We start from the raw sequence: 13,200 nt of genomic DNA on the forward strand, positions 1-13,200 counted from the left end.
CCTTGTCACTTAACTACTGCTACTATAATTGATGTGAAAACACATCAATATTTTTTTTCTACACGCAATAAAGTTCAAGATGGATCAGCTGTGGTCTACACAGTTAGTTAGCGAGTCAGTTAAAAATACATTTTTATGTCAATTTTACAATCTGCTTCCTGATTTATTTCTGATTCTGACTTTAAAGACTCTCCAAAATTTGCAATCATCTTTTAGAATTATTTATTGTACTTATATTCAGTGTGGAGCAAGCTATCAGCTCAGCTTATCAACAGGCATATTAATGTGGTAATGACGTTATGCAGGCACAGGGCTGTAAGGCTGCAAAATTAATAATAGAAAATGAACATCATTTCTGAAGCAACAGGAGGTACTTGGCCCTTTTTAATATGTTTTTGTTCTCAGTTTAAGCTTTTCAAATGACATGCAGTGGTTTACTGATCAGTGTCAACATTTCTTATGCTGTCTTTTAACCATTATAAAAAAAATAAAGGATTTAGACATTTTGCAAAGTATTGCATTCTGTTTTTACGTATCTCACACAGTGAACCAACTTTTACATACAGGGTTGTATTATTTTTCAACAATATTTTTGCATATGGTCTTTCTGTATACACTAACAAACCATTCATGTTCCTGTGCCATTAAAAGAGTTCAAAAATGAATCACCTTTCGGTAGTAACATTGTTTAGAGGTTTTATCTATAGCACCTTCTGGAAACAGAGCTTTGAGTTATTATCGAGTTATTATCAGAAACTCAATTTATTAAAAGGTCAAAGTTTGATTGATTGATTGATTGATTGATTGATTGATTGATTGATTGATTGATTGATTGTCTATTTGTTAGCAGTCTAGCATCCACAGTTTTCAAGATAGTATCTTCACATTTTGTGTGGTGACAGATACCAATAAGCTAGAGCTAATTTAATTTTGTTAAAAATTGGCTCAAGGTCACACTAAAAGTGAGAATCAGTAAAAACGTTATATTACCCACATTTTTTATGGATCATGTTCAAACTTCATAACAACATACTAGGCATTGGGGGACATGAGCACCTAGGTGGGCTAATTATTTGACCTTGCATTTAGATGTTTTTGACTATCTCCCAGTTCTTTTAACTGTCCCACTTTGCCCCACGCAAATACTATGTTTGTCCCACATTAGTTTGTCGGGATGTGGACGCTCGATTTCCTGTTTCCAGCGGTTATACACTGTGAGCTACACCACCTAAGCCCTCTTTGTAATGTAACAGTGACGGTGTAGTTCGAACTGCCGCTCGGGTGGGGTAGCTGGCTCTTGTGTGAGTGTTTCTATCTTTTCTTTTCTTTTTTTTTGTGCCGACCAGACAACCGCAGAGGGCTCGCTTTGCGTTATGCTCGTTCCGGGGTTCCGCTGCCAGCCGCTGTACTCCGTACGCTTTCTGTCGGTGATACACACACAAACGCACACACGCACGCACACCGAGTGATGCGCGACCAGCCAGCTCCATCTCTCGCAAATCTCAACACGAGGTGACTTGAGCAGCATATGACATTTTCCAGGTAGGATGTGTTTTGTTTTGTTTTTATTAAGAAAAGATACAAGCACGGTTGATCCCCGGTAACGGTTACAACCTCTACGCCTTCCTCCCAGGCATCGGGGAGGGGGGACAGGGTGCATGGATGCTGATCGCCCTAGCCCGTGGATCTGCCTTTAGCATCAGTGTTAACAACGGGGCGCTGAGCTTTGACCGAAATCGTTTCTTGCTGCCGAAGTTTATGATTCAGAGTGCTTGTTCTCACGGACAGCTCAGTTAAAAAGAAAAAAAAAGAAGCTCGGAGTAGGTCTGCTGAGACCTGCTGCTACAATTCTCGGTGATTCATCCATGCGCAGCCGAGTCTACGCCTAAAATTATTGATTGTACTTATATTGCAAATAGGCCTTTAGTTTCTCACGAGACGAGGAAGGTCATTAAATTTGGATGTCCTTAATGGGCACAGATCTTTTCCAGCATCGTTTTATTTAAGGGGGTGGAAACCTCAGGCGTGTGCAGTTCTCTTTGTGGAAATGGCCCGTTTTCCATGATATGTGCCCATTTTCTTATAAATATACCCCATCCATGCCATTTCCCCACACGGCACGTGTGGGGAAATGGCATGTAATTGAATGAGATATTAGGTTAAGGAAGTAAAGTTAAAAACAAGTAAGGTGCATTAGTCCCCACCACTTATACTGTTATATCCCTTTACTTGAAATCAAGTTAAGCAAACTTGAATGTATCTGAAGCCTGTGTTTAATATTAGATTTGTGTATCATGCAGTTCCAGCCACAGATGCTGGTGAGGGCAGATGCTGACAGCATTGTGTCTGCCTGTTCATTGTGTTCAGAGGGAGTAGGGGACAGGCTCACAGGCTCTGCTTTGTATCACGCAGCATCTATGAGTTTCAGTGTAGCCATCATCCACTTGTATGGCATCCCCCTTTTTAGCTGTTTATAGTACAACTCTTGTTTTGTTGACTTCCCTGACAGCAGCAGCGGCAATGTCGATGCTGACCCACGGTCGGATAGATTTTAAGCTCCGTAATGTTATTACGAGTTACATAAGCCTTAAAGGATTTGCAGTGATACAGCCATTCAGTATTTTATAGTGAATCTCTGTGGTATGATCAGGTGGCGTCGTTTGATCTGTGAAACAGGCCATGATAAGATTATGTTCACAATCTACAAACATACAACGAAAGCGTTTGGATAGTAGGTCACTGACATTATATAGATACATTTGCAGCATCTTACCCATGATTATAAAAAAGCAATCCTGCAGCCACATATCACCCGTTGCCAAAAAAGCTAAACGCTTTATAACTGATTTACTAATCTTTGCAATCTGTTATGTGCAGGTAGAGGAAAAAATGAGGAGAAATTTATAAAACTGGTACAAGAGGTTAAAGATGGGAGTGTGCAACAGACGGAAAGAGAAGAACAATGGCTGTGTTCAGCTCAGGAAGAGGGTGGTGAACAGGACTGTGGAGGATGAGTGCAGAGAGAGGAGAGTAATGTATGGCTATTAAAGGAAGTAAAGGGCCCCTGGAGAGCCATGACAGATACTCATAAGGATGTGCACAGCATGTGAACTCGCTGGCGTGTTTAGAGTAGAAATGTCAGGTTTTTATCATTATCACCCCCTCCTACAAGCCGACCCCTCACCAATCACCTTCCACCTTTTCCTTCAGGGCCGCGCTTTCTCTATAACATCCTCCTGTGCGTGGCTCTTCCACCACCACCCCTGCTTTGTCTCAGGGCGGGGATCGTTTTCTGTGTAGCACCTGCAGTGAAGGACAGTCACCTTTTCTGCAGCCTGTTGGGATCTTGTTCAAGGCTGCAGTCACAGGATACCAGATTGGACGCTGGGGGAAAGCCAGAAGAGGGCAACAACCTCTAGCCCTGCAGCGGAAATAATAAAAGATAATTAGTATTTGGAAATCTGTGATTAAATCATGAATAAGCTGCTCAGTTTTAACATGCAACGGCATAAATGACTCTGTCTTAGCATTGTGGATAGCTGTGCCATAGGGGAATTTCAATATCCATTACATGATATCATGAGCAATATCTTCTTAAAAGATTTGGTCTGTAAGCTGTGGATTTCATATGCAAAATGTTTACAGTTTGTAATCTGTTCATAATGTTTGCATAACTGAAGATACAATAAAAGACTATCGTGCCCTTGAGCGAAACATTCCAAGATCAATATACAGTATCTGTTCATTTTCACGTGCCATTAAAATGAAATCATGACTTATGATGGGCTTTCTCTACAGTCTGGTGCTGTAGTGTTGTTACATTGGGTGAAAAATTAGAGGAAGCAAATTTCCTACACAGAACGTCTTGATGCATTCTCAATCATCCAGGAAAGTAAATCTCCAAAAGTTGATTCTGTTCATCTGGACGTAGCGTTTTGTGGGAGAAACGTTTCGTCACTCATCCAAGTGACTTCTTCAGTCTCAGCTGACTGCAGGTTTCCCCAAATCTTACAACACAGAGCGAACACCATCCCCTCTGACAGGGAGGCAGAGAACAGCACATCAAGAAGGCCCTGAGTAAATGTGGCTATCCCAGCTGGACTTTTGTCAAAGCGGGAAAGGCACCTAAAGAAAGCTCCAGCAGGACAACCGCTGCCCAAGCGAAAACCTGTAGTGATCCCATAGGTGTCAGGAGTATCGCAACAGTTGAGATGCATTTTTTCTAAACACCGGGTCTCTGTGGCTTTCAAACCCCAAAACACGCTGCGCCAAAAATTGGTCCACCCCAAGGATCGGGTCCCCGACACAAACAGAGTAACATAGTGTACGCTGTTAAGTGCCAGGAGGATTGCCAGGATTTATACATTGGGGAAACCAAACAACCTCTGTCTGGCGAAGCGGATGGCACAACACAGAAGAGCCACCTCGTCAGGCCAGGACTCTGCAGTCTGTTCACACCTACAGGCCAGTGGACACTCTTTCAATGATGAGGATGTGCACATCCTGGACAGGGAGGAACGCTGGTTTGAGCGTGGAGTCAAGGAGGCCATTTACGTGAAAAGGGAAAGCCCATCTCTGAATCGAGGAGGGGGCCTAAGGGTACATCTTTCACCATCTTACAATGCTGTGATTGCAGCCATTCCCCAACTCTCTGTGAATGGTACTCATGGCCATTGATCAGTGGGTTTTGGTCAGTGGGTTTTGGTCAGTGGTTGTTGATCAATGGTCATGAGAATTTGCATAATTATGATTAAGGAACTGACCTCCCAGCCCATTGTTCCTTCAGTGGGCTGGTTTCAGTCATTATGCAAATGTACTGTTTATAAGCTTGGGGAAACCTGCAGTCAGCTGAGACTGAAGAAGTCACTTGGATGAGTGACGAAACGTTTCTCCCACAAAACGCTACGTCCAGATGAACAGAATCAACTTTTGGAGGTTCCTACACAGAATTTAGCATGAAGCAGACAATCTACAAACCACAATGTGTCTGTATGTTAACTAGCAAACAGGTGCTGAGAAACTACTAATAAGTGAGATATAATTTCCAGCTCAGAGCTTGTTTCCATAATCCCCTTTAAAATGAATTTAAATTAATATGACTTCCGTTCAAACAGAGAAACAAACCAAAGACATGAATCTCTTACCTGTTTATATCAATGCATAATTTATTCAATTTTTGGTTTGCACTACAATCATTGCATCCATTTACTTAACTGCTTGTCTAATTTTGGGTCATAGTTAGGCTGGAGCCTATCCTACCTGTAAAACATAGCCTGGTCACCAGTCTGTCTCCAAGCCAGGTTTTGGACTACAACATCTGATATTTTGCAGCAATACTGACTCTCTCAGTACTGTCGGTAGATATCCAAGCCTGTCTCCAGTCACCTCTTACTTCTGTATATTTTGCTTCCAAGGTGTCAGACTTTCTGGTAATTTTTCGGTAATTTTGTTAAGTGGCATTAAATAATACTTTTCCAGGCTTCTGAAGAACTGTCAAAGTTTTGCTTTGGACATTGGCTGCTTTTTCACTCATTTTCACTTCAGTCCTTGGACCTAACAAGGTGATTCCCAGAGAGCTAATAGATGAAAATATAGCATGTCTAGGCATGGTGTGCAATGTGTCCTTGAAAAAATTGAGGAAACTGGAGAGGTGGAGGACAAAAGAAGAAAATTATCATGCCTGAAAACAATATAGCCAGTAGGACAGTATCTGAAAGTCTTAAGAAACAGTTGATCCATCTGCTGTTCACTGAAGACTCATCAGAAATGGTCTCGGTGGAAGGTTAGAATTAACCTTTACTCAAGAATTACTCAAGAACTGGACTGAAAATCAGCAGTAACAAGTCTGATGGAGTGTTGCATCTAAATTTGAAGTATTTGGCTCAAATTGCCGTCAATATCTACAGAGGAGGTCAGGAATGAGGTATAACAGTGAATGTCTACAGCCACTATTAAAACATGGTGGGAATCTGTCATGGCTCTGTTAGCCAGTGGTGGAGGTTTTGTCAAAAAAAGAGTTTTGAGTGTCTTTAAAGAAGACTGGAGAACTATTCCTGAAGACTGCTTAAAGAAATTACAAGAAAGCTTGCCTAAGAGAGTTCTGACTGTGTTGAAGAATAAAGGTGATCACACCAAACATTGACTTACAACCTTCTTAGAGTTGTAGATATTTGCCTTATATACTGTATTTCCATGAGCATTTGCACAATTTCAGGAAGTCACTGCACAAACTTTGCTAGCAAAACATTAAGTAATTCGGGTTGGCTTTTGCACAATCTGATAAATTATATATATATTTACAATATGAAATGCCTTCAATATTGTACAAACCCAGAGAAATGTGTTTATTTCAGTGTAAGGGACATTTAATTTTTGGTTGTCTGTCAATGCAGTCATTTCCCCTTTAGCACCTATAGACAACCATGGTAATAATGTTACTACAGCATTCATAAATGCACATGTAGTTCATTTTAGTGTGATTATTTGGACATGGATATCACTACTAGGCTACTTTTTGCTTGACTTCACAACGTGGCTGTATGTGTAGTCCACCTCAATGTCATGGGTCCACCTGTTTAATGTTAAGCAAGCAGTTATCATTACATTAGCGATGTAACAAAACTCCCATGATCCCACACTACTTCACAAACACTGTCAAATTGAATCTTTTGGTATTGACTGAGAAGCGCCTAGTGGCAGAAAGCAGTCTGATCATTGAAAGCTTTTGAGATCACTGCTCTGCTGTCGTATTCTCCTGTCGGTATGAGTTGTTCAATTATTCACCATCTATGGAGGGTTTATATCCAGATGGCATCATCGCTAGAGTCAGTCTCGTTTCTTCTCAGCTTCACAAGCGAAGAGCTGTGCAACACAGGGACAAAACATATATGAATCAAAATGAGCAGCCAGAGTCTGACTGCTTTTTTTTCTTCTTAACATGATTTCTTAATAACACTTAATGCAGTGGTGGCAGCTATTCACACAGTTTCAAAGGGTGGACTGTGTAAACCTCTGCTGATTTTGTTAAATTAGTTTTGGTGCCGTAATTGAAAGAAAAAGCAACTAAAATCCAAAGTAATATCTTAAAAAACAACAAAAAGTCATCTTTTGAGCAAGCTTAGCTTAACTTTTATTATCCTGCTATCTCATGTGAACCAGAGTATTTGTGTACTGCATAACAAATGCCTGATGATTTTCATGGTTTCTAGCATGTAATTTGAACTCATTACGCAGCATCATTAAACGTTTCAGTGTTAAAAGGTCGTGCTCATTTTGTGAATTTTTGTCAGGACTGATTGGCTCCCCCCCACCAGACGTCAGTGGGATTGCTCATCATTGCTCAGTCTTCACTCACTCAGATTTAGATTTGGATGGAGATTAAAAATAAGTCTAAACATTTAAGCTGTTAAAACATATTTAGAGGAGAGTGCATCCTTGGTAGAGGTATGTGCGTTTTAAATGCAATGTTGTTTGGTTTGGCAGTCTACCATATGGGGCTTAAATTAGATTAAAATACAGAACAAATTGTTGCAGCCAGCCAAAATAGTCAATATGAAGAAAAACATTTTGAAAATTACAGCTGACAGAAGGACATCTACATGTAGTAATTTAAAATATGCTGCACCTTTCTCTTCCTACCGGCTGTGCTTCCTAAAGGTAATATGAAAAAGTAGCATCCAGCAATAGTATAGTGTTCATCATTTTCCCTGCACAGCTTCACTGGCTGCTCTGGATGCGCAGCAAAGACTTTAATCTTGTGCTTTTCAGCTTACGCCAGCTGTTTTTTCTTCTTCTTTTTTTTAAGTTTGTAGCCTAATCAAAATTCAGTGTTTGTCACAACCAGAAATGGTTTTCTGGTTCATTTGTGGGCTTGATTACAGCATCAAAACTCAGAGGAGACAAGATGTGACTCACCATAACACAATGATGAGAATACTGCTCCCAAGATAGCCTCATGACATATTCAATTTGACAATCATTACAAAGTTGTCCTTTTTTAAAAATAAAAATCATAATGGCACAACATATTTATCCTGTTTTCAAGCTTACGTGATTCCAAATCATGAAGCTGGTGAAAGATATTTCTCTCTGTCTTAACCATATAAAATGCCAGACTGTTTAACATCTACAGTCAGATGTCTCTGAATGAACCATGAATATCCTGAAGGACTTAGGTCGAGTCAGGTCAGGCGCTGTTGTCCAGCTCTTGATTACGCCCATGAATACGACAGCCGTATCAGTGTTACTTCATTTGTTTGGACAGCCGTGTCTCATTGAATTTCAGTTTTTCCTTGAAAGTGTGGTTTGTGTCTTCCCCTGTTAAATGCATCTTTTAAAGTCCGGTCGTCTTTGATTTTAGAGCCAATGTTATCATCAATGCAGCCATTATGGTAGTCTGAAGTGACTTAACCAAGCATTTCTCTTGATTATCTGCCAGCTTTTGACTTAGGGGTCAGACTTAGTGTTATTGCTCTAACAGGTGAAGGAGCACGGATAAATCCAGGTCATGTTCAGTGGATCAGTCAGGAGGATGTTTGTTTCATAGTTTGTGACAGTTCTTAAAGTATAAGCTTATCTTTGAACTGTTGTTTGAATCTCAGCAGCTCTGTGATGCTTCGGTTGGTATATAGATAGCATGCAAAGTTTACCGCAGTTTGTATTTATACACTGAACAAAAATATAAACGCAACACTTTTGTTACTGCTCCCATTCCCCATGGGATGGACGTAGAGACCTAAAATTCATTCCAGATACACAATATAACCATCCCTCCCAAACAGTGGTCACAAATCAGTCCAAATGTGTGGTAGTGGGCACATCTGCTATATTGAGATAATCCATCCCACCTCACAGGTGTGCCACATCAGGATGCTGATCTGACATCACGAGTAGTGCACAGGTGTACCTCAGACTGCCCACAACAAAAGGCCACCCTGGAATGTGCAGTTTTTTGCGCTATTGGGGGTCTGGGGACCCAGAACCGGTCAGTATCTGGTGTGACCACCATTTGCCTCATGCAGTGCAACACATCGTCGCATGGAGTCTATCAGATTGTCAATTGTGGCCTGTGGAATGTTGGTCCACTCCACTTCAATGGCTGTGCGAGGTTGTTGGATAGTCGTGGGAACTGGTACATGCTGTCGTATACGCCGGTCAAGCACATCCCGAACATGCTCAATGGGTGACATGTCCGGTGAGTATGCTGGCCATGCAAGAACTGGGACATTCTCAGCTGCCATCTGCCCTGAACAATGTGAACCATGATTCATCCGTGAAGCGCACACCTCTCCAACGTGCCAGACGCCATCGAATGTGAGCATTTGCCCACACAAGTCTGTTACGGCGACGAGCTGGAGTCAGGTCAAGACCCCGATGAGGACGACGGGCATGCAGTTGAGCGTCCCTGAGACGGTTTCTGACAGTTTGTGCAGAAATTGTTTGGTTGTGCAAACCAATTGTTCCAGCAGCTGTCTGGGTGGCTGGTCTCAGACGATCTTGGAGGTGAACCTGCTGGATGTGGAGGTCCTGGGCTGGTGTGGTTACACGAGGTCTGCGGTTGTGAGGCCGGTTGGATGTGCTGCCATATTCTCTGAAACGCCTGTGGAGACGGCTTATGGTTGAGAAATGAACATTCAATGCACGGGCGACAGATCTGGTTGACATTCCTGCTGTCAGCATGCCAATTGCACGCTCCCTCATTGCTTGTGGCATCTGTGGCATTTTGCTGTGAGACAAAACTGCACATTCCAGGGTGGCCTTTTGTTGTGGGCAGTCTGAGGTACACCTGTGCACTACTCATGATTAGAGCTGGGCGATATATCGAGTTTTTAAAAAATATCGATATATTTTTATAGGAGATATAAGATGTGACAATATCCTTTATATCGATATAGTCTATGTTACGTTATAATTATACTTGTGGAGCCGCAGGTTTGCCTCTCTTTCGTCCACTTTCGTCTTTACGCAATGTTACTCGGCCTCGCCTCTCCTTCACTGAACACAACTCCTCGTCCCCCATCGCTTCACCTGCAGGAAGCGACAAGATGGACACGGCAAATCTCCGTTAACGAGTTACTGCGCATCGCCCCGTGCGTGGGGCTGGACGGCGTCAACGTGTTAGCTAGCTAACCACGCTAACGAGCTAACCACGCTAACGCCATGCAGCCCAGAGGTGCTGCACGGACTAAAATCCTTTCATTTTCTCAAAAGTTGACAGCGCGCCTTATGTATGAATTCTGGTTGTGCTTGATGGCCGCGAACCGATTTTATGTGGAACACGGCGCTCAGCAATCTGTCAAAAAATGTTTTAGTACGACTTTAGTAAGCTACGGTGCTGCACCGCTTGATGGATTGTCGGAGCATTACGGCTGAGCCTCGCGGAGTGATACGTACTGTGCTTCAACGTAATATTACCCTACTGTGTATAAGGACTATAAATGGCACCTGTTAAGAGACGCGGTTGCGAAGCGGATTTCAAACTCCAGGCTGTCAGTCACGCAGTACAAGTTGGGAACAGAGCAGCTGTGAAATCTGTCTGTCTTTGTTATTACGCTCAGCGTCTTTTAGTTTACATTTTGACTGCACAATTGTGAGCTTTTTGTTATGCACAAAAACAACATTGTTTTCTTTTATTTATGGAGCATTATTATTTAATAAATGCTCATAATTTATTTTTGAGTAAATTTTATGTACATCTGCTCTATGTTAATAAAAGTGCCTGTGTGACATCTGGGACACAGCTTTGACTAAGAACTCTCTTTTTGTTCTTACTTTATGGCTTTAAAAAAATATATCGAGATATATATCTTATATCGCCATCCAGCTAAAAAATATCGAGATATGAATTTTGGGTCATATCGCCCAGCCCTACTCATGATGTCAGATCAGCATCCTGATGTGGCACACCTGTGAGGTGGGATGGATTATCTCAATATAGCAGATGTGCCCACTACCACACATTTGGACTGATTTGTGACCACTGTTTGGGAGGGATGGTTATATTGTGTATCTGGAATGAATTTTAGGTCTCTACGTCCATCCCATGGGGAATGGGAGCAAAAACAAAAGTGTTGCGTTTATATTTTTGTTCAGTGTAGACAAAGGAAAAGATGAAGAAAATAACCAACATATGTCAGCTGTTGGCTCTAGATGTTATCCTTCTCGTCAACAACAGGCTTCTTTCGTGTTCCTCTTGTTCGTTTGCGAAAACCAGAGTCTCCTGATTGCGTGAAACTTTTCTTCACCTCCTTCAGTGCATTAGTGGCCAGCACTTTCAAGTAATCAATTTCAAAGCACTGACGGACGAGTTGAGGCATGAAAGTTGGCGAGAAATGTTTCAGGCCAGAAGGAAGTGTTTACACGCTCCTGTGTTTTCAAAATGACACCATGCTGAATCAGGTGTGAAGAGCAAGAGCATATTGTCTGGAGCTCTTCAAAGCAGACAAGTGGCGTCTGCTACACAGGTATATTATCTAATCGAGGCATCTTCAGTGTAGTAATTAATTTATTACATTCTTTTAATAAAAATACAATGAAAAGATATTGATGGGAGGATGAAGGGGAGGATGCTGAACTAAACTGGGAGACTGGCTCCAGACAGAATTACTGGCCACATATTCATGGATTAGAATTAAATTAAACACACAAACATATAATTAATTCAAACCTTTTAATGAGCTTATTAGAAGAAAACCTTGACTTTCAAGACATAATGTGTATATGAAAGCATGAACTTCGTGGAAAAAACAAACACAATGCAGTAATACCAACATTAAAAAGGGCATTTTACACAGCAGTGCAAGCATTTTACCTCTTTTTGCACGTACCTGTGAAAATGTTGTATAGCACTTAAAAGTGTGTCCCTTCGTGCTGTTCCCTGGTTGGATTTCTGAACAATGAGTCTGTGAATTATCGAGTTTATACTGCATATTATGTCTTCCAAATGCGACGGTGTCTCCTAGAATCAGCGAGGTGATACTTACACATCATTTCACCTCTCTTTATGGAATTAGCATGCAAATGAGTCCAAATCAGTTTCACACTCTGTGACTAAATCAGGTCACATTGGGAAGAAAGCAAAATGGCAAAGGAAGAAAGAGAGAAAGAACGAAAGAAACTGTTCTCCCACAGTGCTCGGGTGAAAGAGAAACCCATTCATAGCTGCATTAATCATGGGTGGCAATAAAGAATGGCTCTGAGGCGGCGCTCGGGGAGGGAGGAAGTGAGAGAGACGGGGAAAGGAGCAGCATTGAAACCGTCGTATTCGTCAACTGGATCTGCCTGAATTCAAACTGTCCTCTGTAATTGAGGTCAGGGCAACTTAAACATCTGCTGAATGTACAGTAAAGTAAAATGTGTTTGCCCTCGTCTAGATTTCTTAGGTTGTTTCAGATTATCAAATAAAAATGAAATGATGATTTCATTTATTAAGGGATGAGAAACTCTTCCTGTCAGTATTTTGTAATACATGCTAAAATAATGTTTTACATACTGTATGTTCCTTTCCAACTTGTCATGAAGTTACCAAGCAGCATTATTGCAGGGTGAAAACTACTGCTCATTAAATAAAAGAAACATTCAAAGGCTTCAGAGCAGCAGGTCTTCACGTTTTACAAAAGACTCACAAAAAACAGTGAGTAAAATCTGTTCTGTGTATCACACACATGCCAGAGTTTATCATAAGAGGAGGTTATGGAGAACCACAAAGGTTGTTGTAGAAGCTCTGCTTCTTTTCTGTGCATTTTAGTATTTTTAGGTGTTTTCACTATTTTCTTTCTGCCCCTTGTGCTACTGTAACAAATGAATTTCCCCAGTGAGATGTTATGTAAAGTCCATGTCTGATGTACAAACCTGTCCAAATTTTCCATGGCCCTAAAGTAATTGAATGACCTCCAAACCTAATAATTGTATGTTTTGCCCTTGGCATCAAAAACTACAGTCAAACATTCGTGATAGCTTGCAATGACTCTTTCCAAAAACAGATTTAAACTAGGGCTGTTCGATATAACGATATATATCGGATGACGATATAAAAACATCTATTGTTTCATTTTACGCTATCGTTTGTTTCGTGGTGTCGCAAACTAAACTGTTTACGGCAATATTTTTTCATCGTTTTGATGGTCATTGTAGCGGCTATATTAATTTCTTAAAGTTCTCTCTTTCTCTTATATTTTATATAACCACACTACAGACGGAAAA

General features: G+C 41.2%; 1 protein-coding gene across 3 annotated transcripts in view; it reads left to right on the plus strand.

The window, feature by feature from the left end:
- Positions 1–1,180: 1,180 nt before the first annotated feature.
- The window catches only part of apba2b (amyloid beta (A4) precursor protein-binding, family A, member 2b), an 89,474-nt gene continuing 77,454 nt past the window's right edge, over positions 1,181–13,200 (plus strand). For 2 of the 3 annotated variants that reach the window (XM_082528409.1, XM_082528410.1), the window contains exon 1: positions 1,181–1,542. The gene's annotated coding sequence lies outside the window, so the exon portion shown is untranslated. The remainder of the gene's footprint in view (positions 1,543–13,200) is intronic. The other variant, XM_082528415.1, reaches the window with a different exon arrangement.

This window comes from Aulonocara stuartgranti, assembly GCF_965226115.1.
Source record: "Aulonocara stuartgranti genome assembly, chromosome: 1".
Classification (NCBI taxonomy): Eukaryota; Metazoa; Chordata; class Actinopteri; order Cichliformes; family Cichlidae; genus Aulonocara; species Aulonocara stuartgranti.